General features: G+C 45.4%; 1 protein-coding gene across 2 annotated transcripts in view; it reads right to left on the bottom strand.

Annotated features, from left to right (window-relative positions):
• Positions 1 to 16,023, bottom strand: part of GRB10 (growth factor receptor bound protein 10) — a 144,940-nt gene extending 128,917 nt beyond the window's left edge. Inside the window, exons 1-2 of one of the 2 annotated variants that reach the window (XM_059468427.1) lie at positions 15,909 to 15,983; positions 15,593 to 15,829 (exon numbers count right to left, since the gene is read on the bottom strand). The gene's annotated coding sequence lies outside the window, so the exon portion shown is untranslated. Of the gene's footprint in view, positions 1 to 15,592; positions 15,830 to 15,908 lie in introns of both variants that reach the window. The other variant, XM_059468418.1, reaches the window with a different exon arrangement.
• Positions 16,024 to 17,201: the final 1,178 nt, after the last annotated feature.

The raw sequence follows: 17,201 nt of genomic DNA on the forward strand, positions 1-17,201 counted from the left end.
CGCATAATAGCCTGACATACTGAGTAACTTCTGCAGAGATCTGCCCTGGTCCCACACTATTCTAACACTAATGATCAAGATAATGAAGGAAAAAAATGATACTTATTAAACTTGGGGAAGCTGCTAACTTAAAGCTGTCAGCTTGCTGGAAGACTTAATTCAAAGCAAGTTTTAGAAACTGGAAAATTCTTTGTTGAGAAAGAGGCAAATGCCATAGAGGAATGTATAGAGGAACATATGTGAGAATCATGAAGCAACGGTTCTGCTCTACTTGTGGCTGATAAAGCTTCCAGCATGAAGCTGTACCCAATCTTCAGCAAATTTCAGAAAAGATCAACTGGAAAGAATCCAAGCAAAAGCAATAGGAACATCACAGAATTAGAAAAACATGACATCTGGGAGGAAAAAAGAAAAAACAGAATTAACTGGAGCTCAGCCAAAAGAAGCAAAAGTAAGGGTCATGATGAAATCTTTCAAATCTATGAAAGCCTGCTGCAAAGAAAGAGGGAATAATATCTTCTCCATGCCCACAACTTTCAGAAGAAACAGAACGGCTTAAAAAGCAAAGATTTAGGAAAACATTACTGTACTGGGTGGAGTGAGGGCATAGGGAAAAGATAAAAGAGAAGCACCAAGTTAAAATTGCTCAAGGGGAAAAAAACCAGTGAGTCAACACCCAAGACTGTGAGGAATAAGCAGTTTCCCCCAACCACTGCCACCAAGCTGCCATCAGAAACACAGCTACACTCCAGCTTTTCATCGACTTGTTTACCTGCATCAAGTCTCCTCTCCAGATCTAGCACTGTGCTAGAAGAAAAATAAGCCTAACAGATGCACTGTCAACTCTCTTTTCTCAAAGCAAAATGAGAATACCAACAAGCTGCACATCTATTCTAACATTCAGGGCTGAAAGGACTCAGTCCTAAAAAAAACAAGAAAACCCCCAACCAACTAAAAATCTCAGGTGTCAAAATACCTTTTCAAGAAGCTTAACACTGACACTTGGCTCTCTTGATACACGGATCCAGCTACATCCTAACACCACAAACAAACCAGAACCTGACAACAGAGAGACACATGGGCCATACCCTCAGCCCTATGAATTTTGCTCTTCAGTCTCATTCTGGAGGACAAATAGCAGAAACTATCACTTTGACTGTAATGTCACGTGCATTTTTTTAATGCTCAGCCTCAATCTACAAGCTGTAGATGAAAATTTCATGGTTCCACTGCCCGTCAGGTGTTGAAAGGACACAAGGAATAGAGAAATTTCTTCTTGCAGAAGAGGGTGGAAGACACCAGCACAACAAACTGATGCAATCCTATCATTCTGAAGGTACTGCAAGGTGCAATCCTATCATTCTGAAGCTTGGCATTGCACTTATTCAGTAGCAAGCATCTCTGGAAGCTGGGCAGGGGGAGGTGGGGCAGGGGTAACCAATAAAACCTCAATCTCTTCAATTTTTTTTAGCTCATGGACTGTGAGCACCAGTGTATTTCAAACTGCATTTGCATTTGTTCTCACTATGCAAAACCTCTGGGAATATCTACAGGAAACGAACTCTGATTAGACATAACTGCAATCGCTATCATATTCAGACAATTTTCTCTCTTCAGCCCCTCTCCCCACACACCAGTTTGACCTCCACCATTTGCATCAATGGAAGTAGCTGGGGGTAGGCATTTCACAAATCTCACAAATCCAGGGTACAAGAATTATTTCAGCCTTTAACTGTGCAACTGGAAGATATTTAAGCATGCCACAGAGGCTTAAGGGAAGCTTTGAAATTGCATTTGCTTTATATTGTGCATGTCAAAAAGACAGTCATTTGTCATCTTTTCTTGAGTATCCCTGAGTAAGATGCTGATGCAAAGATAAATATTCATAAGGCTAGCTCATGCAGCTTTCCTCAAATCTGACTAGATCCAACTCCCTCTTGTTTAAAGAACTAGGAATTATATGCAAATATCACAGCAAAGGAAGGAGATGTAGATGTTAAGATGCAGGAGTTAAGATCAGGTTTCTGTGCATGGGAGGGACCCACAGTGGATTTACAGGATTAGTGGCAGTGCCCATCCCTCTCTATCAGGAATGACTCTCTGCTCTCCACTTTGCAGATTTACAGCTGCAGATACTGGGATCTTGGACAATGAGGCTGACAATCCCCAAAGGCAAAGCACTCATCATTCCTAAATACTAACAGGGCTGGAAAATAGAAGAAGGAAAACTAAAATGGATTTTAAAAATAAAATCCATAGGTGTAGACACTTGAAGTTAAGAAAGGTAAGCACACATTGCCATTTCATGGAGTTCAACTGTGCCACTGCTTGCATTCAGCAGACACATTTTTGCTCAGTGCCTCACCATGTGGTTATCCCTGGAATCCCTGACTGTCCAAATGGCACAGGACATGGCACATAAACATCCACTCCAAAGTAACACCTGGGGTTTAGATCAGGGCCAAAGCCAGGCCAAGTTTCAGACACAGCTCAGCCACCTGTATCACAAGCGGGATGTTTACTATGCACTGTGGTATAAATACTCCTCCTCTCCCCATTTTTTCATAACACTTCCTCCACCTTTGGAGAAACCATCATCTCTGAGAGAATTTAACTGCCATGAGCTGGGACGTGGGAGCAAACACAGAGTGATAAAACCATCACACAGGCAAAACATCCACCAAAAACTGCAGGCTCTTCTCATACAGATGCCTCACAGCAGCTCCAAGAAAAGTGTTAGCATTACTCCAATGAGATAATCGTATCATTAATGATTTTCAGAGCCATGATTTAGCCATGCTGTGAGTTAGGACATTCCCCCACCCATCACATCATCTTCACCAAAGAAGGGTGGGGGCGCAGCCTACTTTGCCTTTTCTCTCCATCACACTAGAAAGCCACACGTGGCAATGGAAGTCAATTTGCTTCCTTCTCATCTCACACTGCTGAGAAATGGGTGCACTACGAGGGGGGAAAAGAACTCCAAAAGATCAAGGGGATGAAAAAGTTGAGCTGTATCAATATTGCCCTTCTTTGTGTTTTCTCTTCTAGGTTCTCAGCATGGCCCCTTTAAAGCAGCTTCCCCTCTCCCTCCCCAATGCTACAAAACGCACATGTGAGCAGAGAGGTCACTTAGAAACTGCTAATCAAATGCTCAAAAGCAGACTGAAATAGCTTCTGATATTTCTTTTTCAGTATGTATCACAATTAACAAACATTCAACCATTTTTAGTTGGCCTTCATTTATATTCTTAAATAAATTTTAGATCTTTTGTCTGTATTCAGTTTTTGCTCCCTAATAATGGGATGGCTCAATTCTTTCTTACAGGATGCAAAAGAACAGGACACTCTGTGGTGTATCCCAGTGGAAGAGGATATGAAAATTCAAAGCTTTATAGGTTAGGTCAGTTTTAGGATACAACTACTTTAGATTGCTCTGCTTTGCTTTATACAAATCCTGTTAGTTCTTCATTGACCAGGCAAACCTTTAGGAAGATTACTGACATGCTACAAAATCATCTCCATTGATAAAATAAAACACTTGTAATCCAGGCTGCACTTAAAGCCACAAGGTTGTAAATAGAGTCTTCTTATAAAAGTGGCAGAAATTCATTAAAATTCATTTAAGCTACCTAGAATAATTGGTTAATTTTAAACTGCTAATGGATTTCAGAGACAGCATCTCAGGTGAAAATCACTTTTAATAAATCCTTTCAGTCCCTTGATTTTCTAGGGACCTCATTTGACATGGCTAAGGTGTCAGGTATCCTGAGTCACCCCATTACAGCACCACTTTTAAAAGGATCCCAGAAGACTCCAGGAAGACTTAACCTGAAGCTCCCTCCTCCAAGCCTCTCAGCTCCACACACAGCCACAGCCCTAAAAACCTCCCACACTACCCAAGCCCCATTCAGAACCTCAACACAAATCAGCCCTGCACACACCCCATTGCTGAAAGGCTTCATCCTAGGGTCCCAGGGATTCCAAAGAAGTGCTGGAAGCAGCATGCACTGAACTGCAGAGGAGATACACCTCCCTCAGACACCATAAAAGGGCTACATAATATAGTAATAGATCCAGGGTACATGTATATTCCACTTTGCAAACCTCCAGGTTTTCAAGACACTAAGTCAGGATTTAAAGAGTTCTTGAGCTCCTCACACACTTCCTTGCTTGGTTTTACAGAGTCACAACTGCAGAATTAGAGGATATTGGCAACAAGAGGTGACTAAGACCAAGTACTGCATGAAAGCATCATTACCCACACAAGGCAACAATTTATGGCTCCAACACAGGCTCAGGCAAAAATTCACTCTGACCACACCACTTGGTCTGTAGTCAAACATTGACTTTAGACAAGCCACAGTTGCACACAGGAAGAAAGTTTCAGTCCCCACACACTTTAGAAAAATAAATAAAACAATTAATTTTTAAAAGTACTTGTCCCATGAATGCTTCTCTGGCTGGATGAATCTTCTCTGAACCACTGCCAAGGTCAGTACAGATATGACATGGCTGAAGGCAAGCATACAAGTTGGCCAGATATCCCAAAAAGAGGAAGAAACTTGCTATTTGTACACAACCACACTAGTGTGCCCATGAAATTACTGCTCATTCATTACTTCCCTCACCTCAAGAGCCCCAAAACCTGACACAGCTATGCCAAGCAACTGAAGCATCATAAGGAGCATCTGCTATAAAACCTGAACTTCAGTCAGCAGCTGAAGAGTGCTCAAAGTAAAACACAGGGTACGAGGAGAACATTTAATACACATGTTGTCACTGTCAAAGGACCCTGCAAAAGACAAAAACTGTTTCTAGATGGAGGCAAGTCCCTGCAACAAAGGCTGAGAAAAGATCTCTTCTTCCATCCATCCAAGAGTCCACACACAATGGAACTGGTATCCAGCCAGGACTGAGCTAAAACTCAACCATTTTTGTGCTAAAATTATGGAAAAAACTATTCAGAAATGTTTCTGAAGAGAAACCCCAATCACTGCTGCGCAATCCTGAACCCAAGAACCTGAACTCCAAGTCTTCCCAAACTCTGTTTGGTAAAATGAAGAAAATCCATGACATGTCACCTTGCTCCAAAAATCATTCCACATTTACCACAGCCAAGAATAATAACTGAAATTACAGAAGAACTCATTCTGGTTTTCAGTCTGCAGAGTTGTTGTTTGGTTGGGATTTTCCCAGGCTAAAGCAGACTAGCTTTAGCATGGCTGAGAAACTGCAGCTCTAAGCAGCTCCTCAAGAATCCCAGGTGTTCAAGGGCAGGGTCTGCCCCACAGCCACCAAGGCCATTCCCCAGCAGATACCAGAGCAGGCACCTCAAATGCCTTTATTTGACTTTGGCTACAGAAACCCTTCCTGATCAGAGCAGAACGGCTGAACCAGCTCACAGGCAGTTCTGGGATTCTGAGACTGGGAACAGATGAGACATTCCAGGAAAAAAAAACATTTCAGCTGGTAACTGGTCTGAAACAAATATGTTTTACCACTACATTTCAGAGCAAGTCAACCAAATCTCTGGTGTTTGAACAGCTATCATGCTTACTATTTTTCATAATATGAAGAATGACTGATTTATTACCAGTTACTTCCTCAGTTGCTCTGTTTCACAATGATCATATAATAAGATACAGCTACACATACCTTACATAATCTCCTGAAACTGTGAAAGTGCTATTTTTATCTTCTTTAAATGTACAAGAGCAAGAGTAACATTTTTGTTATGGCTGAGTTGCTCAATAAAAACCCCACCTAGCCCTGACACATTTCATATTCATTTTAAGAAAACAACCCAGCACCACAGGTCCATTTTATTAGAAAAAGAAGTAAAATTAAAAAGACATGAATAAACACAACATCTATTTGATCCACATTCCAGGGCAGCAAAGACATCAAACACAAGGTTAACCCTCACATATTGCAGAAAACTCCCTTCAACAGGTAAACCTTGCAAATACTGACAGCCTCAGGAGACCCTCTACAAAGCCAGGTTTAGTCTTTAGCTTGGTTGTTTGTGTAGGTCTGTAAGATTTGTTGAAATTCACAAAGAAAAAATTCAGTTGACGGGTTGCCAAGCTGGCCCAGCAGTTTGCTGCCACTGAAAAGATCTATTGGGATAGATGGGATCTATTCTTCTCTTTCTCATTTCTCTTCCTTTCCCTGGAAGAGCACCTCACCTCAGCTGCCCCACCACATGCTTCCAAGAACTGATCCCATCCTTTAACCCAGAAGAAAACCAATCCCAGAAAAAACAAGTACACAGGATAGCTTTCCTACCCAGTTAGAGAGTCAGCCTTGCACACACGCAGTGAGCCACCAAGCTGGCCCATGGGAAGACACCCAAACACTCCAACAAAACATTGTCAGCTTTTGGTAGCAGTCAACTCTTAGCATAGCCCACGTCCTTTGAGAAATGAAAATGGGCCTCTCTTCCCAGGGAAAGGTTTTTTCACCTCTTCAAATTGTAGAGCTTTCACACACACACAAAAAATTAGTATTTAAATACTCAAAGAGATAAGAGTGACCTGCCTCTCTGACAGCTTCACATGTGCTATCTTCCTGAAACTCTACCAAGCACTGTGAAATTTACCTGAAAGGCAACTTCACATCACCTACAGATATGTCACCTTAGCTCATGTGAACTTTAAATGAGACCCCTGAGGAATAAATCTTGCTAAAGAAGAGCTGGACTGTTGGACACGAAGGACCCAAGAAGTTCTCAGAGATGAATACAAGCAAAACAAAGTCAGGCTGTTACAGCACAAGAATCTTTCACTCAATTTTTCAAAATCATCCATTTTCCAAACACCTGTGAGAACTTCTGCTCCTGGGAAGAGAAGTGGAATTATTTCCAAGTAAATGAAGATCAATTACATATTTACCAAAATTACCTAAGGCTGAGACTAGCAAGATATATTGCAATGCCATTCTCCTACTGAAGGCTGTATCAATACTGTTTTTCAAAGCACACTGGGGAAGAAAATTATCCAACAATTCAACCAGGCATTAAAAGTGTTACCACACACCTAAACTGCATCAGCTGCTACAGCCTTTGGAATGCTCCTCTGACTTCCTATGTGTTAAGAGTGTAATCCACCTTTGCTAGCAAGGAACTCCACAGAGATTTTTCCTGACCTTTATTAGCATCGGCTCTAGAACAAAAAAATGCATGCCAAATGTGAAATGACTCTGAGTACACACGAGAGATGTCAGCAACTTGAACAGCATTTGCTCTCCACTCCTACAGCTCATCTCATACTCTTGCTGCTCGAGTCTCTTGAAGCCTTTTGGAAAATAAACACAATGCCTCTTCAAAAACTTTTGAACTGCTAAATGTGATGACTACCTGTGATGTTATAATACCCTACCAGCAAAGTATATCAAAATAATCAGTTCATGAAAATCACACATGAACTGTGACATTCCAGTCTACTCATTTCTAGAGCATCATAAAGGGCTATTTCAATTTCTTTCCCCTCCACAGGGCTGTCCTGGTTTCAGCTGGGGTAGAACTATTTTCTTTCTAGAAGCTGGTACAGAGCTGTGTTTCAAATTTAGGATGACAATAATACTGATAACACACCAGTGTTGTAGTTATTGCTGAGTAGTGCTCACACCAAGTCAACAGCTCTTCAGTTTCTCACCCCACCAGTGAGAAGACCTGGGGTGAACAACAGGCTGGGAAGGGATACAGCCAGGACAGCTGACCCCAACTGGCCAAAGGAATATTCCATCCTTCATGGCATCATGCTGAACAAAAAATCTGGGGAGAGGCAGTGGCCTGCTGCTGGGAGACTGGGTGGGCATCAACCAGCAGGTGGTGAGCAACTACACAAATCATCCATCACTTGTTTGTATACACTTCTTTAGTTGTTACTATTTTACCTTCTTTTCAGTTCTCCTACACTGTCTTTATTTCAGCCCAGGAGTTTTGCCTTCTTTCCAATTCTCTTCTTCATCCCACTGATGTGGGGGTAAAATGAGTGAACAACTGTGTGGTGCTTAGCTGCCTGACAGGTTAAACCACAAGGACCTTCATTGTATTAATTTAAAAACTAAAGCTAGGTGCCCAACAGCCAGAGAGGGGGGAAAAAGCAAAAGAAAAAACAAACCAACCAATCAACAGAACAGGGGGAAAAAACCTCCACCACCAAACCCACCCGCTTTTGGATTGAACTTTTTGACTTCAGTTCAGAATTCCTGGAATGACAAACATAATACAACAAACGACAGAACAAAACAAAAGAAAACAATGTTACAGCTGGTGAGCTTTTTCATAAACCATTAAAAATGCATGTATTGTGCATCTAGATGATGGCAAATCTACCTCTAGCATAAGATGCAGAGGCAAGAAGTACTTTGTCCTCACCATCACACTGCACAGATAAGCTTCTCTTGGAAATTGTTTACTACATCTCTTGCTGTGACCATGTACAGTAACTGGAACATCACAGTTAGAGATGGACAGGATAAACAAAAGCAACCTGACCCACCAAGAAAGCATCTGCCAGCACTTAAGCCATTGTTCTGCACAACATCAAGGCCTGAGTTCTGACATAATCCCCTGACATCTCGGGTGATGTCAGCACGAGCAGCTATTAGAATGAAGAATGATCCCCCACAAGACATTAATTCAGAAATAATCGATGGTCTCACAATACATATTTCTCCCTTAACATTCTTCTAAATGGACTTTAATACATTTGAGCCAGAAGGGAAAGCAGGCCTTTTAAGAAAGCTTGTGATATTTTTGTCTTGTGCCAAAGCCTTCTGAATTTTTAGCTTTTCCAACTCCCTGAAGTTTAATTCCACACTTGTGCTTTGATATAATAAAAGCTCCTCGTTCCTTTCCAAGGATGCTCAGAGCTTTAACAGTACACTAAGCAAGACCAACCTACAGATTTTACCTTCCCCCAGTCCTTCTCACCCCCTCTCTCAATTCCCATTTAAGGAGAGAGAACGTTCTCCTATCTGAATCCGTACCTAGTAGTTTGGCAGACATGAACATCACGGAAAAGAAGGAAAGAAGAAAGCAGGGAGGAAAAAAAAAATCACCTCCCCATTTTTATTTCAGCCTTGAAAACTTCTGCTGCAATCCTTCCTAATATACAACTACCTTGTCCTACCATCCTCCAATAAAGTCAGTATCTGGGAAAATTTTTCTAGTAGTTTTTTCTCTAGTAAAGGATTCAAATCCTTGCTGCCAGTTAGTTTTGACATCTACAAATATATGAAGCATGCACAGATACAAAGCCCATTTGCAACTCCCTCACCAAAAATATGCTTAAGTGTTAAATCAGAATCACAGAACCACATATAGGTTCACTAACAGCAACATCAGTAGTGAAAGAGATACGGATGACATTTAATGGATTCCCTTCCTCACAGTTTCAAAGTTTAAATTAATACCTGAGGAAGAGCTAGAAATAAAGTTAAGCAAAGTATAAAAGTAACTTCTAAAAGCTTAGTCTATACTTCAAACCAACAACATGAGTTTGGACAGAGCTGCAGCCATAGATCAAGTCATCAAAAGGGAGAATTTAGATGCTGGGCACTGAAAGAAGTCTCTATCAAGTGCTAATCTCCACCATGAAAAGACTCTAGAGACTGACAGATTCTCCCTGCTTATTGATTTTCTCACCAGGGATGCATAATGGAAGAATGATGCTGGTCTCGTGGAGTATTATCCACCCTTACTTAGCTGCCTTCAGCAACCACAGACTCAGCTTGGATGCAGACACTCAGTTTCTCAGATTTCTCTGCTGACACAAATTCTGCAGCAAGAGCGTGAAGGGAGTGGATGGACCACGTTCTGATGTTTACTGTGTGAACAAATGCAGAAATCCCCACTGCTACTCAGCAGGAGAGCTCCTTCCCACTGGGCTATAGGTTTATTCCAACAGGATGGTATGGTATTTCCTCTATGGTTTGTCTGCCAGGAAAGTAATTTCCTATTTTTGTCCTGGTATGAGCTAGTAGAAGCTGGCATTGATGGAGGCTGGGAAGAATGAGAGGTTGGTTTGCTAGTGGTTTAACCAAACATGTGTTTATAATTACCCCATTCATCCCTGTCTGTGCAAAACAGTCTTTTTTGGAATGTCCCCATGGCCCTTGGATTTGGCCTCCAAAAACGTTGAAACAGACTTGCTGAGAAATACATTGAATATTACAGCTAGAGCAACAAAACTGTCCAATGGTTAATATTGCAACCATTAACACAATTGTTGGGCATTAAGACCACGTAGCTGCTCAACTTGCTGCTGTTGGCCTAAGGATGACAGCTCAACAGCAGGAGGGTAAGATAATGGGAAAAGCTCCTGCAGTCTTCCCCTGGAGTCCAACAAAAGGATACAACAGAAACAGGGCACTGTGTTTCTTTCTCAGATATTCTACAGCATCTGCCCACAAGAAGAGAATGCAGAGATGGCCATGGTGTTCCCAGGAAACTTGGCTAGGGCACTCATCACCTCTGCATCCAAGGACCATGACTATCAACCATTGTCCCAAAGCTATTTTCAGAAATACACAGCATAATATAACCAAGACTTTCAACTCCCTTCACCCTCCCCCCCAGTTCTCACTTTAGGAAAGAATAAACAGACTCTGTTCCATCATCATGTGGTAAAGGGGGAATTGATCACTGCTGATCCTTTCTCCAAGAAGAGTTCAAACCATTCTAGCAAATATGTCTTATCCCATTGCACCTGAAACAGCAAAACCTCAGACAGCAGTCTTGAAAGCCGCAGAATTCCAAGAGACATTTCACCTCTCTCAGTATCAACAAGGCAGACTTTCATGCCATGTGCCTAGATTATTCCAGATTTAGTTTGGCAATCTACAAGCTTGATATAACCTGTAATTTCAGTTCATATCATATGTCAGAGAACTACTCATTTTCCTCTAACATTTTACTCACTCCAAAGTTATCATTTGAGACCCAGGGATGTAATGACTTACCAAAGGTTTCTGAAAGGATTCAGGAAGAAGGTCCCTCCCACTAATTTACAGGAGCAGTTACATGTTGTATTATCCATGATATGGGAGAAGGTGCCCTACTCTGCTAAAAAATCATCCACTTTAAAACAACTGATCTTCATGACAGCTTTTACTGTAACCATTCAGGAGGGGTAATCTGCATTTCCCATGGGTTAACTAATTGGGATGCAATTAGCAGGTTTCATTAAAAGCTCACTTGACTTGTAAATGAGCATTAGTGCTGGGCTTTGAAGAACCCATCCTTATTCATCCTGAGTATATTTCTGTTCAATCCACACCTGAGTCTCTGGTCAGTGCCACTACAGGTTGTTTGCCTGTAAAAACCCAAGCAGCATCCATAAAGCTGCTGCCACCTTCTAAGGGAAAGTGACTCACCCAGTGCTCATAATCTCCTATTTTTGTCAGTGACTCCTCACCACTAACAGAATTCCCTGGTCTTTCCTCTACAGAGACCAGGAAAGACAGAACTGTCACAAGGGCACTATTCTAAAGCAGAGGATGAACTTGCAATGCCCTCAGTCCTAAAAGCCATGTCCATACGCTCTGTACGAGCTGATCCATCTGTGACTTATGGAAGACCCTAGGAAGGCAAAGAGGGAAGGAAATTTTCAGTCAATGGATGCACATTACTGTGAATGTGAAGATCTCTTTATTAAAAAGTTTTAGGATACCTTGGCACCGATATTCAGTGCTCCTATGGACATTTGAAGTCCAAAAGCTGCTAGAAACCATGACCCCCATTTTCAGATGAATGGATCTGTATGAAAACATAGTGTCTGTCTCTCTACACACATACCTGCTGACAAGATGGTATCCAGGGAAATAAAGCATATAAGAGAAGGAAATGTCAAATATATCCAACCAAATCATCTAAAGTCAGGGTATTCTAGTTGTTTCATCACTGAAGATGTTAAGAGACTGTCTGCAGACAGGATGCCTCACCCTGATGATCAGTTTTCTTTAATGATGCTCTCATAGTGGAATCTGGCTCTCTAGGATAGTGCCCTCCACATTCCCAATGTGACAGAGGAGCCCTACTGAGCTAAAGGGAGAACTGCTATCCAGTTCAACAGATGGCATGAGAATGGGAAAGACCTGGCACAGGACTAGCTCAGAAGTGCACAGTTCAACATCTATAAAGAAAGAGAAGTCAGTGAGGTAGCATCTGTTTACTTCATAATATTACGTTTCAAAACGGCCACTGGTCTGGGAGGAAAAGTAATGGGAATCAAGACTATTTTGCCACATCCAAGTTTAGATTGCAACATGCTCTCCTGACCAGCAGGCAGTGTAAAGATAGCAAACCTGTAAATAAAGCTCAATGCTAATAAAGGGATTCCTTGGCAACCTCTTTCCTTTTAATTCCTATAAAGGATTGTGGGGTTTCAACTTTTTTGGTAAAGGATCTCCATTCCTAGATTTCCCTGGGTGAAGAGTTGCAACTGGTATATTTTGGACATCGCCAGGAGCAGGTCCAGTTTCCAAGAAAAACAATCCTAACTTCTTAGCCTGCTTTCCTACAGAAGGAGGCTTATGCAACCACACTGTAGCCAAGCCAGTTGGCAAGCTGCATGCAAGCCTGATAGAGGCAGAGGTCTCAGGAGTTATCTTCCTTGTTTATGAAAACACTGGGCCAGGTGGGCACACTTAAGAAACACTGCACTGTGAACTGGCAACAATACTCTCATAGCTGAGATAAATCCAAAGAAAAGCAGGCTTCCATAGTCTTAGCTTGGATAGAAATGTTAGCACAAAGTGAAGAGAAGCCTTTTCCCTGACCCCATTAATAAAGTCCACTCTGAGATTTAGAATAAAAAGGCCAGCAGAAAATAGTAAGGGGCTTCACCACAATGTTTGCTGCAACCAGTGAAATTTTTAATTGAGCAAATACTTAAATGCATCCTAAAAATGCTTACCATTGGACATCAAAAGGCACCCCTCCACCTATTCCCCACCCCACATTTCAGTGGTCTGAAGAAGCACCTGAGTGCATTTCACACACAAACATATAGACACACTTCCTAAGAAAGAGCTGAGCTGCTCTAGGCAGAAGTTACACCTGGAAATCTGGCCTCATTTAGCACCATCACCTCCACAACCACGTGCAGAGCAGCACAGCAAAAGGGAGCAACAGTAGGGTCCCACCCAGAGTGACACCAGCCCAGAGCCCCTCAGTTTGCCTGCTGCCACTGCTACCTGTGCCCAGGGAAGATGATGGTGCCTCGAACTCCAGGGGGACATCTGCTCATTTGGGGCTGTCAGAAAACAAATTCCCAGCACAACACTCTGGTGCTGCTGGCAGAAGCAGTGCATGACCCAGCTATGCCTCTCCTCTGCCAGCTGGGAACTCCCTGCCTTGGAAGGATACCTTTGCCAGAAAGATCCAGACGCTTTTCACCCATTTACATCCCAAGCACAGATGAGAACATGACCAAAGGTTTCTAAAAAGCCTTCGCAAAGATTCTTGCTAGAGTCATTTAAGCACTCGCAAGACAGAGGGCTGCAAACACTTGTTTTATTCACAGAGTGCACACCATACTCTTCAGCAGAACTGAGATGCAGAAATCCATCTTGCATTTAGGCAGAGCTTTTGGACTACACATTAAAAAACACAGGAACACACTTCTGAAATCCAGGTGGGGCTGTATGCGAGGATAAAAGCCAACTCACACAGTGCTAAGAGAAGGGATAGTTTGATTAACAAAACCAAGGAAAACCATGCAAGTACCACAAGATCTTTAATATGCAGCCAGGGCAAACAAGACCTACTTTAAGAACAAATAATGTCCAAGTGAAGAAAATAAATCAGACCAGAACATGGTATAACGAGCACCAGAGGCAAGCATCAGGATCAGCTGCTCTGCTGGTTTACTGTTTGCAGGAAAGCTACCAAACAGTGCTCTTCAGGCTCTGCTGTTTGCTCTACACTGCGCTGAATTTTAAAGAGTCCGGTGTTAGAGAAAGAAAACCCAAGCAGTTCTGATATTAACATATACCTGTACAAAGGTAGCCAGAGGAATACAGCTCTGGAACAGCTCTCCTCCTTATGCTTCTCTGAGAGGTTAAGCCCTGGAAGAAGACTAACAGCATGGGAAGAGCATCCTGCTTAGCTCCTGCACCCTGCCTCAGCCCCAAAAGCATCATGAAACACAACCAGAGCTCTCATCTAAAGTTTCACGCATATTTCCCCTTTTCCAAGCACGTTTTCTAGTCTCCATGTGTTTGTGGTGGTTTTTTTTTAACCTGTCCTCATAACTCACTCCTTTTAATCCTAGGATTAGCCTTGTTGCCCTTCTCTGTACCCTTTCTAGAGCTGTAAGTACAACTACTAGCCTCAGAACTCAGGAATAGATGGAGCTGGAGTGTTAATGCATCCTTGCTACACATCCCACACATCTCCATTAAAACATGTAAGCAGCTTTAAGAGGCAAAACAATTTCAGCTGTCCCTTCGAAGCCTAACTGAAGGTGGCAGATGCCCACATCCCTAGCATCCTGCCCCTTCCTGCTCTGCCCCAACCCTAAAGTCATTCTGCCTTGGTGAAGAGAAAAGCAAAGCACATTCTTTGGGTCTGTTTTAGAAAACCTGATCAATGCTGCTTTGACATACCAGCAACACATGTTCCCATTTCAACAAATGGGAGTATTTCAGGCAGACCACCACTTCAGATGGAGTGGGGCTCCTGGCTGCTGAATCAGCACTTTCCATCCTGCTGGCAATACAGTTATGCGACGCTTCAAAGGAAAGCGGGGAAAAGGGGGAAAGGGATGGGAGGGGGCGCTGGCACTCGAGCAACAGAAGCGGGCAAGAGGATTGTGCAGGAGTTCATCTGCCAAACCAATTCACTGCAAACTGTTCTTATAAAGATGCCACAGTTTCAGCCCGGCTTGCAGCACCAGGGTTATACAATGAGAGCCATGCGTGCCCGCCTCTCCCCGGCGGGGAGCTGGGCCCGGGGAAGCTCCGCACCGCCCCCCGGGAAGGGTCTCCGTGGCCAGCGAGGGGCTGCGGGCACAGCCGGGGCTCGGCAGGGCCGCTCTCCGGCGGGCACACGGCCGCACACCGGCAGGAAGGTGGCAGCACCCCGGGGTGGCATTTCTGCCAAGTGCCCATCCGCCAAGCCCTCCCGCAAAGCCCGAAGGCAGCGGGGGGAATACCGGGCAGTTTGGCGGCAGCAGCACCGCCAGCAGTTGGCGGGGCAGGTCTGCGCTCTCCTCCAGTGCGGGGCGACGGGAAGCCCGGCTCCCGGCACCGCCGGGGCGAGGCGAGCAAACAAAACGCGGCAAGGAAGCCCCGAGTCGGGAAAAGGGCCGACCCCCCGAGCCCCGCGGCCGCCGGCCGAACCCCGTCCGACCCCGGGGGCTCCGCGCCGGCCGGGGGGCGCTCTGGGCAGGGGGGTGGGGGCTCGCCGGCGGCCCCAGGAAAAGGAAGTTTGCTCTCCTCCTCCTCCTCCCACCGGCCTCCGCTACCGAGAAGCCGGCGAGCCCTCACCCACCCCGGCCCGGCCTCACCCCGCTGCGGCTCCCCGGGGGCAGCAGCCGCCGCCCCCCTGCGCGCCCCGCGCCGCGCCCCGGCCCCTTACCTGCAGGGCGGGCAGGCGGCCGGCACCGTCCCCGCCGGGCGCCGCGCACCCGCCAAGTTTGGGGCGGGCGCGGGGGGTCGGGGAAGGAAGGGTCGTGGGCGGCGGCGGCGGGGACGGGAGCGCGGGCGGGGAGGGGGATCCTCCGGGCGGCGCGGTGCAGTGGGGCGCGGGCGGGGGAGAGCGAGCTCTCGGAGCCACGCGCCTCAAAACCAACAGTAACAAAAGAAAAAATTAAAACTGAAAAAAAAAATTAAAAACACACAATTAAAAAAAAAAAAAAGCGATGAAGGAAAAAAAAAAAAAAAGCAAAACACACCCAACGCGAATAGGGACGTTCGCGCCACCGCAAAGGCGTCCCCGGGCTGCGGGAGGAGTCTGCGGAGAAAACTTCTGCCTGCCTGTCCGCGCTGCTGCCGGCTCCGGTGCTAACGGCGCCCGCCGCCGCCGCCTTCTCCCCTCGCGCCCAGCTGACTCCCGGCGGGCCCCGCCCCGCTCCCGCCCCCGCCGCACGCAGCCGCAGCCCCGGCCCGCCGAGGGCAGGGGGCGGCCGGGAGCCCCGGCGGCCGCGGGCCGTGTGGCGGCGGCTGTGGTGGCGCCCCTGTCCGCCCTCCCCCGTCCCGGGGCCGGCACTCGTGGGGCTGCGGCGGGTCTCCTGCCCTCTAACAAAAGCTCTCCCGCAGGTAGCACCGGCGCGTGCTTTCCTTGGGAAGGGCTGGTTTGTCTTGAAAACCAGCAGAGCATCTGCACACGCGAGGCATTTGTGTTCGGACTTTTTCTTTAACCTCATCGGTCCTGTCCTGTTCTCACATTTTTCCCCGCAAAACTGCGCAGGGCAAGTACTCCAGCTCTCCTTCCTGCGCTCCGGACAGCACGGAGCGGGCTCCCGCCGTGTGCCGCTGGCACGGTGGGCTGTTTAGAGCTCCTCCGTACTGCGAAGCGCCCTGCTCTCCCGGCATCCTCAGGCTGCCACTAGCGCTACTGGAGACTGCTGCTGCGAACTTCTGTGCGCTGGGACCTTCGCTGTTTCACCACGGTAGCTCCCAGCCATCCGATTTGCAAGTAGTTTGCAAACAACTCGGACTGTGGAAAAGTTATTTTAAGGGAAGTAAATCTGCACGCTTCCCTAAGAGCTACTGGTTTAAAACGTATTGACTTCCAACAAGAGCCGTCACACTCTGTGAGGAGAGGAATATTTACTTCACTAGACGCAAAAACACCTCTCATAAGAAAGTGGTCAGCCCTATAAAAGGCAATTGAGCCCCAGGAGAAGTGGGAGAAATCTCTGGGCTTTTCTTCCTAGACGGATGCATGTACACTAATGGGAGTACTGTGGCTGAGCGCCCGAGCTGAATATATTTTGAAATGTAACATGATATCTTCTTTGCTCTTGCTCTTTCTTCCTCCGTGGCTCTTCTTTACCGTATTTAAAGGAATGCTTTTCTTATCAGCCCGCCCTCCGGTCCCCGTGTTTCCAGCCATGCTCTGGTCTCGCTCTGTTCTCACCACTCACTCTCCCTGTTCAAGTCCTCAAATAATCGCTCCAGTTTCCTTTAGCGTGTCACCTCAGCCTCTTGGACACACGTGCCACTCTGCTGCCTGCTCGCTGCTC

The sequence above is a fragment of the Ammospiza nelsoni genome, chromosome 1 (assembly GCF_027579445.1).
Source record: "Ammospiza nelsoni isolate bAmmNel1 chromosome 1, bAmmNel1.pri, whole genome shotgun sequence".
NCBI classification, from domain to species: domain Eukaryota; kingdom Metazoa; phylum Chordata; class Aves; order Passeriformes; family Passerellidae; genus Ammospiza; species Ammospiza nelsoni.